The sequence below is a fragment of the Lissotriton helveticus genome, chromosome 8 (assembly GCF_964261635.1).
Source record: "Lissotriton helveticus chromosome 8, aLisHel1.1, whole genome shotgun sequence".
Taxonomy (NCBI): Eukaryota; Metazoa; Chordata; class Amphibia; order Caudata; family Salamandridae; genus Lissotriton; species Lissotriton helveticus.
The window spans coordinates 1,238,233,552-1,238,251,599 of record NC_136069.1 but is presented as its reverse complement, the minus strand read 5'-3'; the positions used below and the strand labels follow the sequence as shown (position 1 = coordinate 1,238,251,599).

At 47.8% G+C, this 18,048-nt stretch overlaps 1 protein-coding gene across 1 annotated transcript in view; it reads left to right on the top strand.

Annotated features, from left to right (window-relative positions):
* LOC144773280 (cohesin subunit SA-2-like) overlaps positions 1–18,048 on the top strand; it is a 550,419-nt gene that overhangs the window by 218,409 nt on the left and 313,962 nt on the right. The gene's annotated exons all lie outside the window — the stretch shown is intronic.

The following is an 18,048-nucleotide window of genomic DNA, read 5'->3' as shown; positions in this document are numbered from 1 at the left end:
TCCGAAAAGTTTTCGTCAGCAGTACCCCTGTGCGTCGCTAGGCGTCGTCTGCAGCTCCGCGTCCGTCGTGGGCGTCGTGATCGCCGGGATGACGTCGTCGGAGTACTTAGGATGCCGCACTTGCGCGCTGACGTCAGTTCTTCTTTTTTCCTTGCCAGCAAGCGCAGATCCGGTAAGAGCAGTACTCTAGTAATTTTTTTACAAACTTTTTTGATCTCTTTTGATCACTTTTCGAGTCCGACTCGCGGTGCCATTAGGGATGCCTGGTTTGAAACCTTGTGATGCCTGTCACCGCCTGATGTCAGTGACCGATCCCCACCATCGGTGCCTTTACTGCCTTGGGCCGACCACGATGACAAGTTGTGCCCAGACGGCCGGGCCTTGACCTCGAAGGCTAGACGGGAGCGGTCCCGTAAGCTGCTCCGGCAGTGGGCTCAGCGCCGCTCGAGGTCCTGGTCGAGGAGGAAGTCGAGGGACCGGTTGCGGAGCCGCAGTCATCGCCGCTCGTCGAGTCACCACCAATCGTCGGGCTCTAAGTCCTCCAGTAAGTTAAGGCATTCGAAAAAGAAGTCAAAGAGGCGTCATCGCTCTTCCGACTCCCCCGACGCTCACGCGAAGTGGCCGGGGGATCAGGCGACACCGCCGCGTCCAGCTCCATACCCGTCGGTCCCTGGGCTGCACGCGACAGCCCGCGGGTCCGACTGGGAGCCTTAGCGGGCCGGCGGCCCCGTCGGGTGCTTCGGCCCTGGCGACGTCGTCGACTCCGGTCCTGACGCCGCAGGGTCCCACAGGATCCAGGCCTGGATCCGAGTCGCCAGTCGACCTCACGACTCCTCCGCTGGCGCCGACCCCGAGGGTGTCGCTCCGGGTGCCGTCTTCAGACGTCACCGTCCCCGGTTTCAGCCCCGGTCCGGGTGCGACGCCGGAGCGGCGCCTTCTCCGACGCCGATGAAATGAAATAAAATCAAATGAAATGATGGGTGAACCTCCATCATTTTTGCCTGGTTTCCAGGAGATGGCTGACTAGGAGGACTGGGAGGGGTCTGAGGACCCTCTGGCACAGCAGTGCCAGTTGAGCCAGGACTAGCAGATGAGCTAGGGGAGGCCAGTGGTCTAGACACTTCGCCTGACACTGGATTAGTCTCTCCTCCCTCCGTGGCTTCGGAGGAGGGGGCTACTTATAGCGTGGTGTAGAACAGGGCGGCATAGGCCTGTGGCTCTTGAGCTCCCTGTCGCGGCCATGAGGACTAACATCCTCACTGAAGTGCTCAAACTGCAGGCAAGCTCCTTGGAGCCTCTACTGCCGTTTAACAAAGCCCTCTCCGACATTCTGATGGGCACCTGGTCCAAGCCCTCTACAGGCCTCCCTGTTGATCGGAACATGGCCCGACGCCACCGCCCGGCTCCAGGTGACCCCTGCTTTCTGCCATTCACCCCACCCCCAAGAGCCTGGTGATTCAGGCCTCTACATCCCAGAACGCATTCCCGACCGCTCCTCCGGATCAGGAATCCAAAAGGTATGATCAGTTTGGGAAGAAACTGTTCTCCTCTCTGAGTTTGTGACTGCGGTCTGTCAACACCAACTGCCTTTTGGGCCGTTACACCCACTCTCTGTGGGATACGGTTGCGGAAGTGCTGCCACAGTGTCCGGAGGAGGCCCGGACGCGGCTCGCCCAAGCCCTGGCGGAGGGGCAGGATGCAGCACGGTACTCGATTAGATGTGTACTTGACACCATGGACTCGCTGGGCAGAACGATTTCCATGAGGGCGGCGATTCGTCGCCACGCCTGGCTGAGGTCTGCCAACTTCTCGGAGGATGTCCAGACCACGCTCATGGACATGCCCTTCGATGGCCGTCGCCTCTTTGGCGACAAAGCGATAGTGCGCTAGAGCATTTTAAGGACTCCAGGGCTACGGCCAAGTCCTTGGGCCTCGGCCAGCGCCAGCAAACTTCCGCTTTTCGCCCCTTTCGTTGCCAAGGAAGGGTCGCCCCCACACGTCCAGCCAGCCACAGGCCGCAGAACCAGTCTCAACGCGGCCACGACTTGGGTACCGTCGTGGCGGTGCCGAGGGACGAGGGCAGGGTCAGTCCACATCTGCTCCCGCAGCATCTGCCTCAAAGCCTTCCTAGTCCGGCATTTCAGGCCCATTCGACGCCAGTGGGGGGCAGGGTTCGCCATTACCTCCTCCACTGGCGTACCATCACGTCGGAAAGGTGGGTGCTGCAAATCGTCCTAAGGGGCTACTCCCTCCCCTTCGAGGCGACCCCTCCAGCCATGCCACCGTAGTACCACTGCGTGTCGGGGGATCACTTGCAACTTCTACAAGAGGAAGTTACGGCCCTCTTGGCCAAGGGGGCCATTGAGCGCGTTCCTGAGCCAGAAGTAGGGTGTGGTTGTTATTCCAACTACTTTCTGGTTCCCAAAAAGGACAAAGGAGGCCTATGCCCTATCTTGGACCTCCGGAACGTCAACGACTTCCTCCGGAAGGAGATGTTCAAGATTCTGACATTGGCTCAGGTCTTAGCTGCCCTAGACCCTGGAGACTGGATGGTGGCGTTGGACTTGCAGGACGCTTATTTCCACATCCCGTCCTGCCAGCCCACCGGCGCTACCTGGGGTTCATGGTAGGCCATGAGCACTTTCAGCTTACCGTGCTCCCCTTCGGCCTTACCAGCGCCCCTCTGGTGTTCACGAAAGTGATGGCGGTGGTCGCAGCTCATCTGCGCAGATCAGGGGTTCCAGTCTTCCCCTATCTCGACTACTGGTTGTTGAAGGCGGGCTTGCCCCAGGCAGTCGTCTACCACCTCCAGACTACGGCCGACCACCTGTGCCTGCTGGGGTTCTCCATCAACGTGCCAAAGTCACACCTGTGCCCCTCTCTGAAGCTCCTCTTCATCGAAGCGGTTCTGGACTTGGCACAGTTTCGGGTTTATCCCCCGAGCAGCGGGTTGGGGATACTCAGGCTCTGATTCCGATCTTTCAGCCTTTATCCCGGGTCTCGGTCAGGTTGACACTGCGACTCCTGGGGCTGATGGCCTCCTGCATCCTACTGGTGCATCACGCCAGGTGTCGGAAGCGGGCTCTCCAGTGGGACCTGAAGTTTCAATGGGCACAGGATCAGGGCAACCTGTCCGACCACCTCCTGATCTCGGAGGGCACTGCGAGACAGTTGCAGTGGTGGCTTACGGACTGCGATTGGGTCAGCGGCAGATCCCTCTCCCTTCCCTAACCGGAGCACATAGTGGTGACAATGCATCCCTCCTGGGATGGGGGGGGGGGCGCACATGTGAGAGGCGGAGATCAGAGGCCTCTGGTCTCCGGCGGAGTCCCGGCTCCATATCAACCTTCTGGAGCTGCCGGCGATCAGGCCTGCACTGAAGGCATTCCTTCCCTCTGTCCAGGGAAGTGTGGTGCAGGTGTTCACGGACAACACCACCGCCATGTGGTACTGCAACAAACAGGGCGGGGTGGGGTCATGGACCCATTGTCAGGAGGCTCTGCGCCTCTGGACATGGCTGGAACGCCAGGGCATCACCCTGGTGGTTCAACACCTGGCAGGTTCCTTGAACGCCAGGGCGGACGAACTCAGCTGTCGGTGCATGATGGATCACGAATGGCGTCTGAACTCTGACATCGATACTAAAAGGGGGGTTGAACCCATGCAGTCGCGGGGACCTGGGCGTTATGTGGTATACTAGAAGGGGGGTCCCCGCAAGGAATTAGTGTTGTGTGTGACACACACCAAAAGGAACAATGAAAAGATCAATTAAAACTACTCAAAACACAATTAATTATGAATAGATATTGTCCTTTATTTGACAATACCAAATTCCATTTGTAACACATACATTGTATTTTGTAATAAATAGTAAGCCCCAGTCGGGTAGTGAAAGGAAGAAGGGGATGTGCTCAGGTAAGTGAAAAAGTCATGGAAAAATAGAAATATTCAAGAAAATAGCATTAACTAAGGTTTTCAGAACAATACAAAAATTATATATAGGACCCAACAGCTTTTAAGGCCTTATTTGAAAACCATTCATTCAAGAACATTCCACGGCAATATACATGATTGCAACAATTCATGGGCATGTGCCGGATGTCCAAAAGATAAGGAGGCGTCGACGTTTCCACCCCTAGCCGTAGGTTACTTTTATTCCTATGAACGGGGTCTTCATCAGGACAGTGATAAAGGGAGGGATGTTGTGGGGCATTCGAATCTGAAATTTAAAAACCAACATTAGATCGATTCATAGCTACGACCTGTGGTATGTCGTGATATTTAACATTCAATATAACACAATTACCATGGTCTCGTGGATACCAAGCTAATTAGTCAAGGTCTCACTAGAAAATTAATCAATAATCATAATGGAGGAAACTGTGGAGGAGAAACTAAACCAGCCAGCATTGCCTGGAACCAGGCGCTGTAGAGATTTGTCAAAAATTGCTAAACGGTAGGTAACTACTTGGCATTCATAGTAGAAAGAACCGTAATGAGCTTGATGAACTTACTTCAAGTAAGAGTACACAGAGGCGCTGTACAATGGCGGCCAAATTTGGAGTATGCCACCCCCGGTCAAACGCTCAATAATTAGAGCGCAAATCTAAATACAATGAAAGACTTATTTTAGAAAATGCCATGCATGCTGATATTTACACAAAGGACCATATATAGATAGGTAACTCACATCAGATTTACCGGTTAGAGTAATATCGACTTCTACCCTAAGATTATGAATTTTGGAGATGGTGAGATGTCGTCATTTTAGTTGTCTGTAAGAATAAATTGACTCGATTGCAATCTTGTGTAATTACAAAGACTCAGTAACACTCTTGTGAAAACATGATTATCGAATACATGAGAGCCAAACACGAACTTACATTGGCTCAGCTTAATAGAACACCGTGCCTGCACTTCCTATGGTAAGCGCTGTGCGATGGCGGCCAAAATTGTCGTATGCCACCCCCGGTCAAGCAATCAATGTTTAGCGCGAAATTCTCTAAATGCAATAAAAAACTCATTTTAGAACATATCATACTTGCTGATTTTACACAGAGAGACATATATACGTAAGTAAAAGACTCACATCAGATTTGCCAATTAGAGCACTGTCTACCCACGGGGTATGAATATTGGAGGCATTAGAATGGCGTCATTAGTTATCTGTAAGAGTAAAATAACTCGGTTGCGGTCTTGTGTGCATCCACAAACTCAGTTGCACTCTAGAACAAACATAATTGTCAAATGCATTATTGACACGTCCGAACTTACATTGTGGCTCAGCTTACTAAAACGACGTGACAGCACTTCATATGGTGATATCCTACCACACTGCAAAAATAAGAACTCAATTAACGTAATCTTCGAAGAATTAGGAAAGCTAACGCACAAAACCGACACGAGTAGCATACCTCTAGAGGACTCGTGATTAGATCAGTCACAGCATACACGGCGGGCTGGCGCTGCGTCGTCCGACGTCAAGCAGTTACCCGCCGGTGGCTCAACCTACGAGACTGTAGGCAAATAGCGGCCTCGCCGGCGAAATCGCCTGTAAGGAGGAGTAAAGCACACGCAGTTGCCTCAATGTAATTTTTGCAACTCCAATGAAAAGAAAATGCCCTTGAAGAGGTAAAGCTTACCAAAGTGCTTATAGTAACTGCGGTTGTCTCGCATGTCCGCCCGCTCCGTCAAAACAACCAGCTTCGCGGTGTTTGGGGGCGGAGTAACAGAAAGGCTTGTTATAGACACTGGAGAAAGACTTCCCGAAATCTTGTGTCTCAGATAAGAGAAACTTGTTCTAGTATTGGAAATGCTGAAAGCACTAATGGCTCTTGTGCAAATCATTGTATGGACAATGGAGAAAGGGGAATACCCTCGATCTGTCGTATTTATTGAGGGGCCTAAATTGCCAACTACAGGTTCAAAATCTGGTAATTTAATGCTTCTTGACATAATTTAAAATATTTAAATTCACAATTGAACTATATACACCAGATGTCCTCGAGCAACTCTCTCACAGGAGGTTGTAATCGAGTTTGAAAAAGTGGTAAATTCTACTGTGCCTCCCCTCAAGCAACTCTCACGCAGGAGGTTGTAATCAAGTGGTTCTGTGCCCATCAAGAGATCTGGCATGTCTGATTCTAACCACAACTCAAAAGGGGCTTGATGCTGGTTTTCTGACAGATCAAGAATTTAAATTCCTGAATCAAAAATTTCCCAGACTGGCAACAATTTATACCCTGCCGAAAGTCCACAAAAACCAGGACAGCCCACCTGGACGCCCCATTGTTTCGGGCTGCGGGTCCATTTTAGAGCCACTCTGTAAATACATAGATTTTTTCTTGAAGCCAATTGCCATCAAAACCAAGACATATCTTAGGGACACCACTCAAACGATCAATTTGGTTGACGAAAGACCGTTTGATCCATCAAAGTCGTTGTTGGTAACTTGCGATATCATATCGCTTTATACCAGTATTCCGCAACAGGAAGCTTTGGATGTGATGTGTGAAGAACTAGATAAAAGACCAGCCCCTGTCCAAGTTCCGACTAATTTCATAATTGATTTACTCACCATTGCAATGAAACAAAATTTTTTCATTTTTCAAGATGAATTTTTTGTGCAGACCAAGGGAGTAGCCATGGGGGCTACCTTTGCCCCAAATCTGGCTATTATTTTTATGGATCATTATGAACGACAGTACATTTTCTCGCCAAACAATCCTTTTCAGATGAATCTGACCCTATGGGTCAGATACATTGATGATGTGCTCTGCATCTGGGAAGGGAACAAACAACAATTACAAGAGTTCCATGTCTGGCTGAATCTTAACAATTCCCACATCCAATTCACAATGGAATCAAGCGATAACACGATACCATTTTTGGATATTTCAATCTATGTTGAGGACAACCATCTACACACCACCATGTTCAGAAAACCCTCTGAGCGTAACTCCCTCCTGCAGTATGAAAGCCATCACCCTAGAGGCCTGAAAGACAATCTACCGGTGGGTCAATTTCTTAGGATTAGGCGGAATTGCTCCACTAGAGCGAATTACATCTTGGAATCTGAGATTTTAAATGATCGACTCATCTCACGTGGCTATCCATCGCGAATGGTCAAACGTGCGAGGAAACGAGCATGGTACAACCCACGCGAGAGCTTGTTGAACCCTGAAGCTAACAACCAGTCACAATTGGAACGCATTATTTGTGTGACCACTTTTTCTACACGCAGTAATGAAATAAAACAAATCATTAACAAAAACTGGCCTCTAGTGGCTGATGAGATCAAACAACCATCTCTCCCTCTCCACTCCTTTAAAAGGGCTAAAAATATCCGTGATATGGTAGTCCATTCCTTTTTGGAACCAGAGCGACAGCCTACTATAAGTACCTTATGGAATTTGCCACAGGTGGTGGGGCATTTCAGATGTGGTAATTGCACTGCTTGCGATACCACCATTCAGACTAAATCTTTTTCTCATAAAGAACGTAATTTTACTCTGAAGCATTATACTAACTGTAACACCAGCAGTGTAATTTATTTGATACAATGCCCGTGCAGTCTTGTGTATGTCGGCCAAACACAACAAAAAATAAAAGCTCGCATCTCTTCTCATTGTAGTAGGGTGCGATGCAATGTGTTGGGAGCACCCCTTGTTGAACATTGGCAAAAGACAGGACACACAGTGTCAGATCTGAAATGGCTAGTTCTTGAAAAAGTCACTTTGGGAAGAAGAGGAGGCAACTTACGAATAGCCTTAAATACACGTGAATCCAAATGGATGTCCCTTCTGGACTCAATTAATAATGGGTTAAATGAACATGACAGTAGCTTGGCCCAATTAGCAGCCTTGGGTTGACATCTAGAAATGAGTCATTAATTTCTCATTAGAGAGATGTGTCCAAAGGGGTGTGAGAGATCTTATCTCATGCAACAATGAATTATGATACCTACTCATTTACAACCTCCTGCGAGTGAGTTGCTTGAGTCACATACTAGTACATGATAAGGTTTCCTAATTTTCTCATGTCATGTGTAATATATACGTGTAAAAAAACCACTTGATTACAACCTCCTGCGTGAGAGTTGCTTGAGGGGAGGCACAGTAGAATTTACCACTTTTTCAAACTCGATTACAACCTCCTGTGAGAGTTGCTCGAGGACATCTGGTGTATATAGTTCAATTGTGAATTTAAATATTTTAAATTATGTCAAGAAGCATTAAATTACCAGATTTTGAACCTGTAGTTGGCAATTTAGGCCCCTCAATAAATACGACAGATCGAGGGTATTCCCCTTTCTCCATTGTCCATACAATGATTTGCACAAGAGCCATTAGTGCTTTCAGCATTTCCAATACAAGAACAAGTTTCTCTTATCTGAGACACAAGATTTCGGGAAGTCTTTCTCCAGTGTCTATAACAAGCCTTTCTGTTACTCCGCCCCCAAACACCGCGAAGCTGGTTGTTTTGACGGAGCGGGCGGACATGCGAGAAGACCGCAGTTACTATAAGCACTTTGGTAAGCTTTACCTCTTCAAGGGCATTTTCTTTTCATTGGAGTTGCAAAAATTACATTGAGGCAACTGCGTGTGCTTTACTCCTCCTTACAGGCGATTTCGCCGGCGAGGCCGCTATTTGCCTACAGTCTCGTAGGTTGAGCCACCGGCGGGTAACTGCTTGACGTCGGACGACGCAGCGCCAGCCCGCCATGTATGCAGTGACTGATCTAATCACGAGTCCTCTAGAGGTATGCTACTCGTGTCGGTTTTGTGCGTTAGCTTTCCTAATTCTTCGAAGATTACGTTAATTGAGTTCTTATTTTTGCAGTGTGGTAGGATATCACCATATGAAGTGCTGTCACGTCGTTTTAGTAAGCTGAGCCACAATGTAAGTTCGGACGTGTCAATAATGCATTTGACAATTATGTTTGTTCTAGAGTGCAACTGAGTTTGTGGATGCACACAAGACCGCAACCGAGTCATTTTACTCTTACAGATAACTAATGACGCCATTCTAATGCCTCCAATATTCATACCCCGTGGGTAGACAGTGCTCTAATTGGCAAATCTGATGTGAGTCTTTTACTTACGTATATATGTCTCTCTGTGTAAAATCAGCAAGTATGATATGTTCTAAAATGAGTTTTTTATTGCATTTAGAATTTCGCGCTAAACATTGATTGCTTGACCGGGGGTGGCATACGACAATTTTGGCCGCCATCGCACAGCGCTTACCATAGGAAGTGCAGGCACGGTGTTCTATTAAGCTGAGCCAATGTAAGTTCGTGTTTGGCTCTCATGTATTCGATAATCATGTTTTCACAAGAGTGTTACTGAGTCTTTGTAATTACACAAGATTGCAATCGAGTCAATTTATTCTTACAGACAACTAAAATGACGACATCTCACCATCTCCAAAATTCATAATCTTAGGGTAGAAGTCGATATTACTCTAACCGGTAAATCTGATGTGAGTTACCTATCTATATATGGTCCTTTGTGTAAATATCAGCATGCATGGCATTTTCTAAAATAAGTCTTTCATTGTATTTAGATTTGCGCTCTAATTATTGAGCGTTTGACCGGGGGTGGCATACTCCAAATTTGGCCGCCATTGTACAGCGCCTCTGTGTACTCTTACTTGAAGTAAGTTCATCAAGCTCATTACGGTTCTTTCTACTATGAATGCCAAGTAGTTACCTACCGTTTAGCAATTTTTGACAAATCTCTACAGCGCCTGGTTCCAGGCAATGCTGGCTGGTTTAGTTTCTCCTCCACAGTTTCCTCCATTATGATTATTGATTAATTTTCTAGTGAGACCGTGACTAATTAGCTTGGTATCCACGAGACCATGGTAATTGTGTTATATTGAATGTTAAATATCACGACATACCACAGGTCGTAGCTATGAATCGATCTAATGTTGGTTTTTAAATTTCAGATTCGAATGCCCCACAACATCCCTCCCTTTATCACTGTCCTGATGAAGACCCCGTTCATAGGAATAAAAGTAACCTACGGCTAGGGGTCGAAACGTCGACGCCTCCTTATCTTTTGGACATCCGGCACATGCCCATGAATTGTTGCAATCATGTATATTGCCGTGGAATGTTCTTGAATGAATGGTTTTCAAATAAGGCCTTAAAAGCTGTTGGGTCCTATATATAATTTTTGTATTGTTCTGAAAACCTTAGTTAATGCTATTTTCTTGAATATTTCTATTTTTCCATGACTTTTTCACTTACCTGAGCACATCCCCTTCTTCCTTTCACTACCCGACTGGGGCTTACTATTTATTACAAAATACAATGTATGTGTTACAAATGGAATTTGGTATTGTCAAATAAAGGACAATATCTATTCATAATTAATTGTGTTTTGAGTAGTTTTAATTGATCTTTTCATTGTTCCTTTTGGTGTGTGTCACACACAACACTAATTCCTTGCGGGGACCCCCCTTCTAGTATACCTGAACTCTGACATGGCGCAAGGTCTCTTTCAGCAGTGGGGAGAGCCTTGGTTAGATCTATTCGCCACAGAAGAGAACATGCAATGTCATCAGTTCTGCGCGTTGGAATTTCCAAGGTGGCACTCGCTCGGAGATGCTTTTCGTTGCGAGTGGTGCTGCGGTATGTTATACGCTTTTCCGCCTAGACCACTTCTGCCCAGAGTGCTGAAGAAGATCAGGCGAGACCGGACCCAAGTCATCCTTGTGGCTCCGGACTGGGCACCAAGATACTGGTATTCCGAGCTACTCAGCATGTCAGTCGATCCCCTGATTCGTCTGCCTCTTCAGGAGGGCCTTCTGTCGCAGCAGCAGGGGACAGTCCTCCACCTGAACCTGTCCAGTCTCCACCTACATGCGTGGAGATTGAGCTGCGACAGTTGAGGCCATTTGACTTGCCTCCTGAAGTCTGTGATGTGATTCTAGCAGCCAGGCGTCCCTCCACAAAATTGGTATACGCCTGCAGATGGAACAAATTTGTGGCATGGTGCACAGCAAAGGCTGTGAATCCACTATCTGCCCCCCTTTCAGCGGTTCTCCTCTTCCTTCTTTCTCTTGCCCAGCAGGGCTCTGCTCTGGGCACTATCAAGGGCTACCCCTCGGCCGTTTCAGCCTTCTTAAGGCTTCCTGATCAGCCTTCTCTTTTCAAGTCCCCTGTTGTAAATAGATTCTTGAAAGGCATCACACACATGTTTCCTCCTGTTCCCTTCGTGATGCCTCGGTGGGACTTGAATCTTGTACTAACATATCTGATGTGCGCTCCCTTTGAGCCACTACATAACTGTCCTCTTCGTCTTCTGACTCTTAAAACTGCATTCCTGGTTGCCATCACCTCTGCCAGGAGAGTGAGTGAGCTCCAGGCTCTATCTTCTAAACCCCCTTTCCTCTCTGTCCATCTGGACAAGGTTGTTCTGAGGACTCGTCCTTCTTTCCTGCACAAGGTGGTTACAGCCTTTCATATCGGCAGTCCATCACCTTGCCCACCTTCTTTCCGCCTCCGCATCCCTCGAAAGAGGAAGAAAGGCTCCACCATCTGGATCCAAAATGTGCGCTCTCCTTCTATCTAGATCGCACACGCCAGTTCCGGGTGGACGACCAGCTCTTTGTTGGTTACGTGGGCGCTAAGAAGGGACGGGTGGTGCACAAGCGGACCATCTCTTGGTGGGTCATCTTGTACATCAAGGTTTGTTACTCTTTGGCAAAAAAGGAGCCTGCTGTTGGGCTGTGAGTTTATTCCACTCTGGCCACGGCGGCTACTACTGCCCTGGGTCGGGGAGTCCCCTTGCAGGACATCTGCCTCGCTGCACATGTTTGCTAAACACTACTACCTGAACAGCCAAGTCCTGAGAGATGGCTTTTTCGGCCTTTCCGTTCTCCAGGACTTTCTGGCGTGATCTTGGTTCGCAGACCCACCACCGGGGTTGGTATTGCTGGGGTATCTATTCTAAGGTAAGAAATCTAACACTAACCTGTTTCTTTCAGATGCACAAGTTACTTACCTTCGGTAACGATATATCTGGCGGTAAGGGAGGACGGTGGCAGAGTCTCCCCCGACCCGCTTGGCGCCAGTAAGCACATTTAGAGCACAAGACATTGTACTGAAGTGTTTTGGTTGTTTGAAGCATGAATTATAATTTTAAAAACTGCTGAAATGTTAAACTTTATCGCCGATTTATTTTAAATCTACTTACTCCATTGATTGACCACGCTACATTCCCGGTGCTACTAGGGGTATTTGGGGCTCATTAAAACTCAGGGAAGTCTGCACTCGATCTTCCAGCCTGCCCGCTCCGGTCCGACTCGGTAACTAGTACCGTTGAGCGGAGGGCGGGACAGGAAGAGCCAGACACTTCCGCCTACACGAGCGGTTAGCGCTCTAGCTCTCCGACAGGAAGGGCTATTTAGGCAGCGAGGAGCTGCGGGCTGATCGGGGTAAGGGAGGATGGTGGCAGAGTCTCCCCCGACCCGCTTGGCGCCAGTAAGCACATTTAGAGCGCAAGACATTGTACTGAAGTGTTTTGGTTGTTTGAAGCCTGAATTATAATTTTAAAAACTGCTGTAATTTTAAACTTTATCGCCGATTTATTTTAAATCTTCTTACTCCATTGATTGACCACGCTACATTCCTGGTGCCACTAGGGGTATTTGGGGCTCATTTAAACTCAAGGAAGTCTGCGCTCGATCTTCCAGCCTGCCCGCCCCGGTCCGACTCGGTAACTAGTACCGTTGAGCGCAGGGTGGGACAGGAAGAGCCAGACACTTCCGCCTACACGAGCGGTTAGCGCTCTAGCTCTCCGACAGGAAGGGCTATTTAGGCAGCGAGGAGCTGCAGGCTGATCGCGGTAAGGGAGGACGGTGGGAGAGTCTCCCCCGACCCGCTTGGCGCCAGTAAGCACATTTAGAGCGCAAGACATTGTACTGAAATGTTTTGGTTGTTTGAAGCCTGAATTATAATTTTAAAAACTGCTGAAATTTTAAACTTTATCGCCGATTTATTTTAAATCTACTTACACCATTGATTGACCACGCTACATTCCCGGTGCCACTAGGGGTATTTGGGGCTCATTTAAACTCAGGGAAGTCTGCGCTCGATCTTCCAGCCTGCCTACCCCGGTCCGACTCGGTAACTAGTACCGTTGAGCGGAGGGCGGGACAGGAAGAGCCAGACACTTCCGCCTACACGAGCGGTTAGCGCTCTAGCTCTCCGACAGGAAGGGCTATTTAGCCCTCTCGTAGCTCTGACCGCGCAGCAGTTGCGCGCAGGGGAACGCCTAAGGACACGCCTAAGACAAGCCAAAGAGAAGCCTGTCTGCGCCCGTCCGCGACAGGACGGGGCCAGGGGCCATGGCTTTTACATCTGCTGACCCAGGCTGTCTTTCCAGTGCCAGGATGAGTTACTCTCCACAGGCTCTCTTAGGTTTGCCGACAACTCTTCAGTTGTGCTGTATAAGCGAGGTGGAATCCCTCCCGGAGGGCCCGTTCCCCTGTCGTTACTGTCATTTCCAGGCACAACACGAGGAACGTGGTTTCTACCATCAAGCATTGGCAAGGGGGTTGAGCCCTAACACACAACTAGGAGGGAAGAACTTGCTCTGCAATATTAGATCACTGACCAAGCATTACATAGAGGTCTGGGACCTCATCTCATCATTACAACCTGACCTATGTTTCTTAACAGAAACATGGCTGAAACCCCACTCGGTCCCTACCATCACCTTAGGGATCCCTGACAGATACAAAATAGTCAGACGAGACCGTCCCATCAAGATAGGAGGTGGTATAGCCATTGTATATAGGAGTGATATAGCTATCTCTATACTAGATCAATGCTGTACTCCTGATCTGGAAATGCTGATTTTCAAGATCAATACCTCCACTAAGGCCAGCCGAAAAGGGGCTCTGGTGTACCGCCCCCCCCGGGCCTTGTGCAAACTTCTCTATTTCTCTAGGGAGGCGCTGGCCCCGCATGTGAATTAAGATAGCAATTTCATACTCCTTGGGGATTGTAATGTGCACAGTGAACTGCATGACTGTGGGGAGGCCCAGTCTTTATTGGCTGATCCTTCATTATTGGCTCTTACTCAGGTTAACATCGGCCCCACGCATCAGGCAGGGCATACCTTGGACCTAATCTTTTCTAATTCTCCTACAATCAACTGCCTTCCTTCTAGGCAGGTCAACTGGACAGATCACTTTATTTTGGAATTTTATTCACTTAACTTTTGCAAACCTCCCCCCCAATTATTGGCGCTACCCATCAGGCGGAGACAATGGCATAAAATGACTAAGGAGGTTTTTAAGGAGAGTTTCGTAGAGCCCTACATCTCTCCAGCGGAGGGGATTGAGGTGGCTCTCACCAAATATGAACGAGCAATCTATATAGCGGTTGATACCATTGCTCCTCTGAAACTGTTTAAACAACGACCTGCACATAAGCAGGAAGTATGGTTCTCTGAGCATTTACGGTCCCTAAAACAAGCCTCTAGGAAACTTGAGAAGGTATGGAGAACATCCCACTTGGATGATGATAAGAACTGCTACTGGAGGGCACTAAACATCTACCATAAAGCTATTAGAGCAGCTCGCAAGAATTACATTGCGTCCCAACTTTCTACAGCCAGTAACTCTCCGAAGGTCCTGTATCAGATTTTGCAGTCCTTTGTTAAACCAGTAGCCTGCGAGAGCCTGGATTTATCATCACAGCAACTATGTGATGAAATCTCCCACTTCTTCACTAACAAGATAGACAGGATTTATGAGAAAATTATCAACTCTAATCTATCTATAAGCCAGCCTGTAGTACTGTCCCAGGCTGTGGAAGAAGCCAATTCTGCAGTTCTCACCATGTTCCCTCCCATCTCCTTAAAAGATGTAGAAAGCCTAATGAGCCAAATTAAGAGCGGCAGTCCTTCTGATCTTATCCCAGCCAGAATAATGCCGGTGGTTGGGAGCACGCTCGGCCCTGGGATCCAATGCCTAGTCAATCTCTCGCTGGCTGAAGGCCGAGTCCCTCTGGAGTGGAAAAAGGCACTGGTGAGACCCATTCGGAAAAACTCCTCAACTCGGTGGACGGATTTGTCCAACCTCAGACCGATATCCTTGCTTCCATTCTTGGGAAAACTCACAGACAAGCATGTGAACAAACATCTTTCGAACTTTATCGAACAGTCAGGTAGCCTGGATTATTTTCAATCCGGCTTTAGACCAAATTACAGCACTGAGTCAACATTGCTGTCAGTCATGGACTATCTTTACATGTACCAGGACAAGGGTTACTCCGTGGTTCTGGTACTGTTAGACTTATCGGCTGCGTTCGATACTGTATCCCATAACATCCTGCTTAGACGGCTTGCAGAGATCGGCCTTGAGAGCATGGCACTGGCTTGGGTGAGGAGTTTTCTATCCGATCGCACCCAATGTGTCAACATGGGCGCGTCCCATTCGGCGGAGGTAGAGATCACTAAGGGGGTGCCACAGGGCTCTTGCTTGAGCCCTACCCTTTTTAATATCTACGTGGCCCCCCTGGCTAGGATCATGAGAGCTTTTGGTTTCATCCCGGTGTCATACGCGGATGACACACAGCTCTCTTTTCCGTTTAAATCTCTTACCACCGATGTTAAAACCTCCTTCTCCGACGGCATGAAGGCAGTTGCCCAGTGGATGTCCTCGAACTTCCTACAATGTAATGTAGGTAAGACTGAGGTCATGCTCTTTCGGGAGGCCAAAATCCTATGGACCCCTGATTGGTGGCCGCCAGATCTTGGCCCGGTTCCTGCCCCTAAACAGGCTGGGAAGAACCTGGGGGTACGTTTGGAGCAGGAGTTATCCATAAAACAGCATGGAAATAACATTGTGGGTTCCTGCTTCCATGTTATAGGACTTCTCCGCAAAATGTTCCCCTTACTTCCTGACTTCACGAGAAAGACCTTGGTGCAGGCCCTTATACTTAGCCGTATTGACTATTGTAACGGGCTGCTGGCATCAGCCAATGAGGGAATATTAGCAAAACTCCAAGTAGTACAAAACACCGCTGCTAGGCTGGTCCTGAATGCCCCTCCCAGATATCCGTCAAGACCCCTTTTGGACAAACTGCACTGGCTATCAGTTCGCCAAAGGGTAAAATTTAAGATCTGTTGTGTAATCCACAAAAGTCTACACGGACTAGGACCTTTCGATCTGACAGATAAATGTGTACCATATAATCCAGCCCGCTCCCTCAGGTCTAGCGACCAGCTCCTCCTTCGAGTGCCTAGGGTAAAAAAGGCAAGACAGGGCGGCAAAGCTCTGTCAGTGGTTGGCCCCACATTATGGAACAAGCTCCCCTTGATGCTTAGGCAATGCCCAGAACACTTGATTTTCAGGAAAAAGCTGAAAACCTTCTTCTTTCAGAACTAGCTCACTTCTTAAATGTTCGCTCTCCTAAATTGTTGTTTCTGGTGTTTTTGGCGCATAGATACTCCTCCAGGAGTTGATTCAAGCGCGGTATAAACCCATAAATAAATAAATCTGTAAGAAACAGTAGTTAGTGTTAGATTCCTTACCGCCCCACCCATCCTCGCCCGTTCAGCGAACCGATATCTAGGGTTAGGGACATCCCTTTCAGGGCCCTAGTTTCATGGCACCAGTGTCGGTTTCTATCATGGCTCTGCGTTCCTGGCGCGGAAAGCTATGTACAGAACTGACGTCACTGCGCAAGGGCCGTGTCTAAGTACTCCGACGATGTCATCCCGGCGATCACGACTTCGACGACGGACGTGGAGCCGCAGACGACGCCTACCGATGCGCAGGGGTACTGCTGACGAAAAGTTTCCGTATCCAGCCTGACGCCTGGGGATATTCTAAGGTAAGGAATCTAACACTAACTACTGGTTCTTCCAGATATATCGTTACCGAAGGTAAGTAACTTGTGCTTTTTGCATTTACATTTCTTACCATTCCTTAAACTCAATGTCAAATCCTCTTTCAATCTGTCCCCACTGCACGTAAGTTAACAGTGTCTCTGTTGTGACAGGCATCACTTCCCCTGCAGCTTCTAAATGTGTATTGCTGCAGCTGTGTGTGAACAAAACCCCTTTAGAAGTTGCAAGGGAAGTGAGGGGAAAATGATTTGCCAGTACATTTCTTGTATCATTTGCTATAAAACAAGAAACATGGGGGCATATGTTGGTAATTCACATTTTGCAAATCTCAAATAGCGATTTTTAAGGAATCGCTATTTGAGAATTGCAAAATGGAATGTAGGTTAAAAAATCGCAATTTGTTTGCGAATCTCAAAAATTCCTTAATTGCGATTAGCAAATTGCGAATCGCAATTAAGGAATGAGTGTCCCATTCATTCCCATGGGCCAAGAGGCCCATAGGAATGAATGGGGATACCTTCTCAAATTGCGATTTTCTATGAATAAATCGCAATTTGAAAATCGCAATTCCAAGGGTGCCAGGGTGTCCAAAGGACACCTGTTGCACCCCTGGAATGTGCCTGTAAGTACATGTGGTGCACATACATGCCCTAAGGGCATGTCTGTGCGCCACATGGCACTTTGAATTAAAAAAAAAAATGCATTATGACAGGAAATCACAAAATACCATCTACTTGAAGTAGGTGGTATTTTGCGATTCCTTAAAACAAAAATCGCAATTTTAAAGGCACCCCTACATAGCATTTAAGGAATCGCAAAATTAAGATTCCTTAAATGCTTGAGCAAAATAAGGAATCACAATTTTTGTAATTCCTTATTTTGCTAAGTGCCACCTACATACCAAAACGCTGTTTGCGAATCGCAAACGCCTACTTACATATGCCCCCAAAGTGGTCAATTCGATCTTTCTTGAAATCCACCTGTAGAGTCAATTCTGGCAACTCCAAAAGCGAACTTCATAAAAAGCATGGATTTTACCTATTTTGTTTTTCGCTGGGGAATTTCGCCTGGCACTGTTGAGTGCATTAAATCTAGAAAATGAATACAATATTCTGTTTAGTACTGGTATATTTATGAGATGCATAATCGTTATTTTTCCATGTGAGTTAAG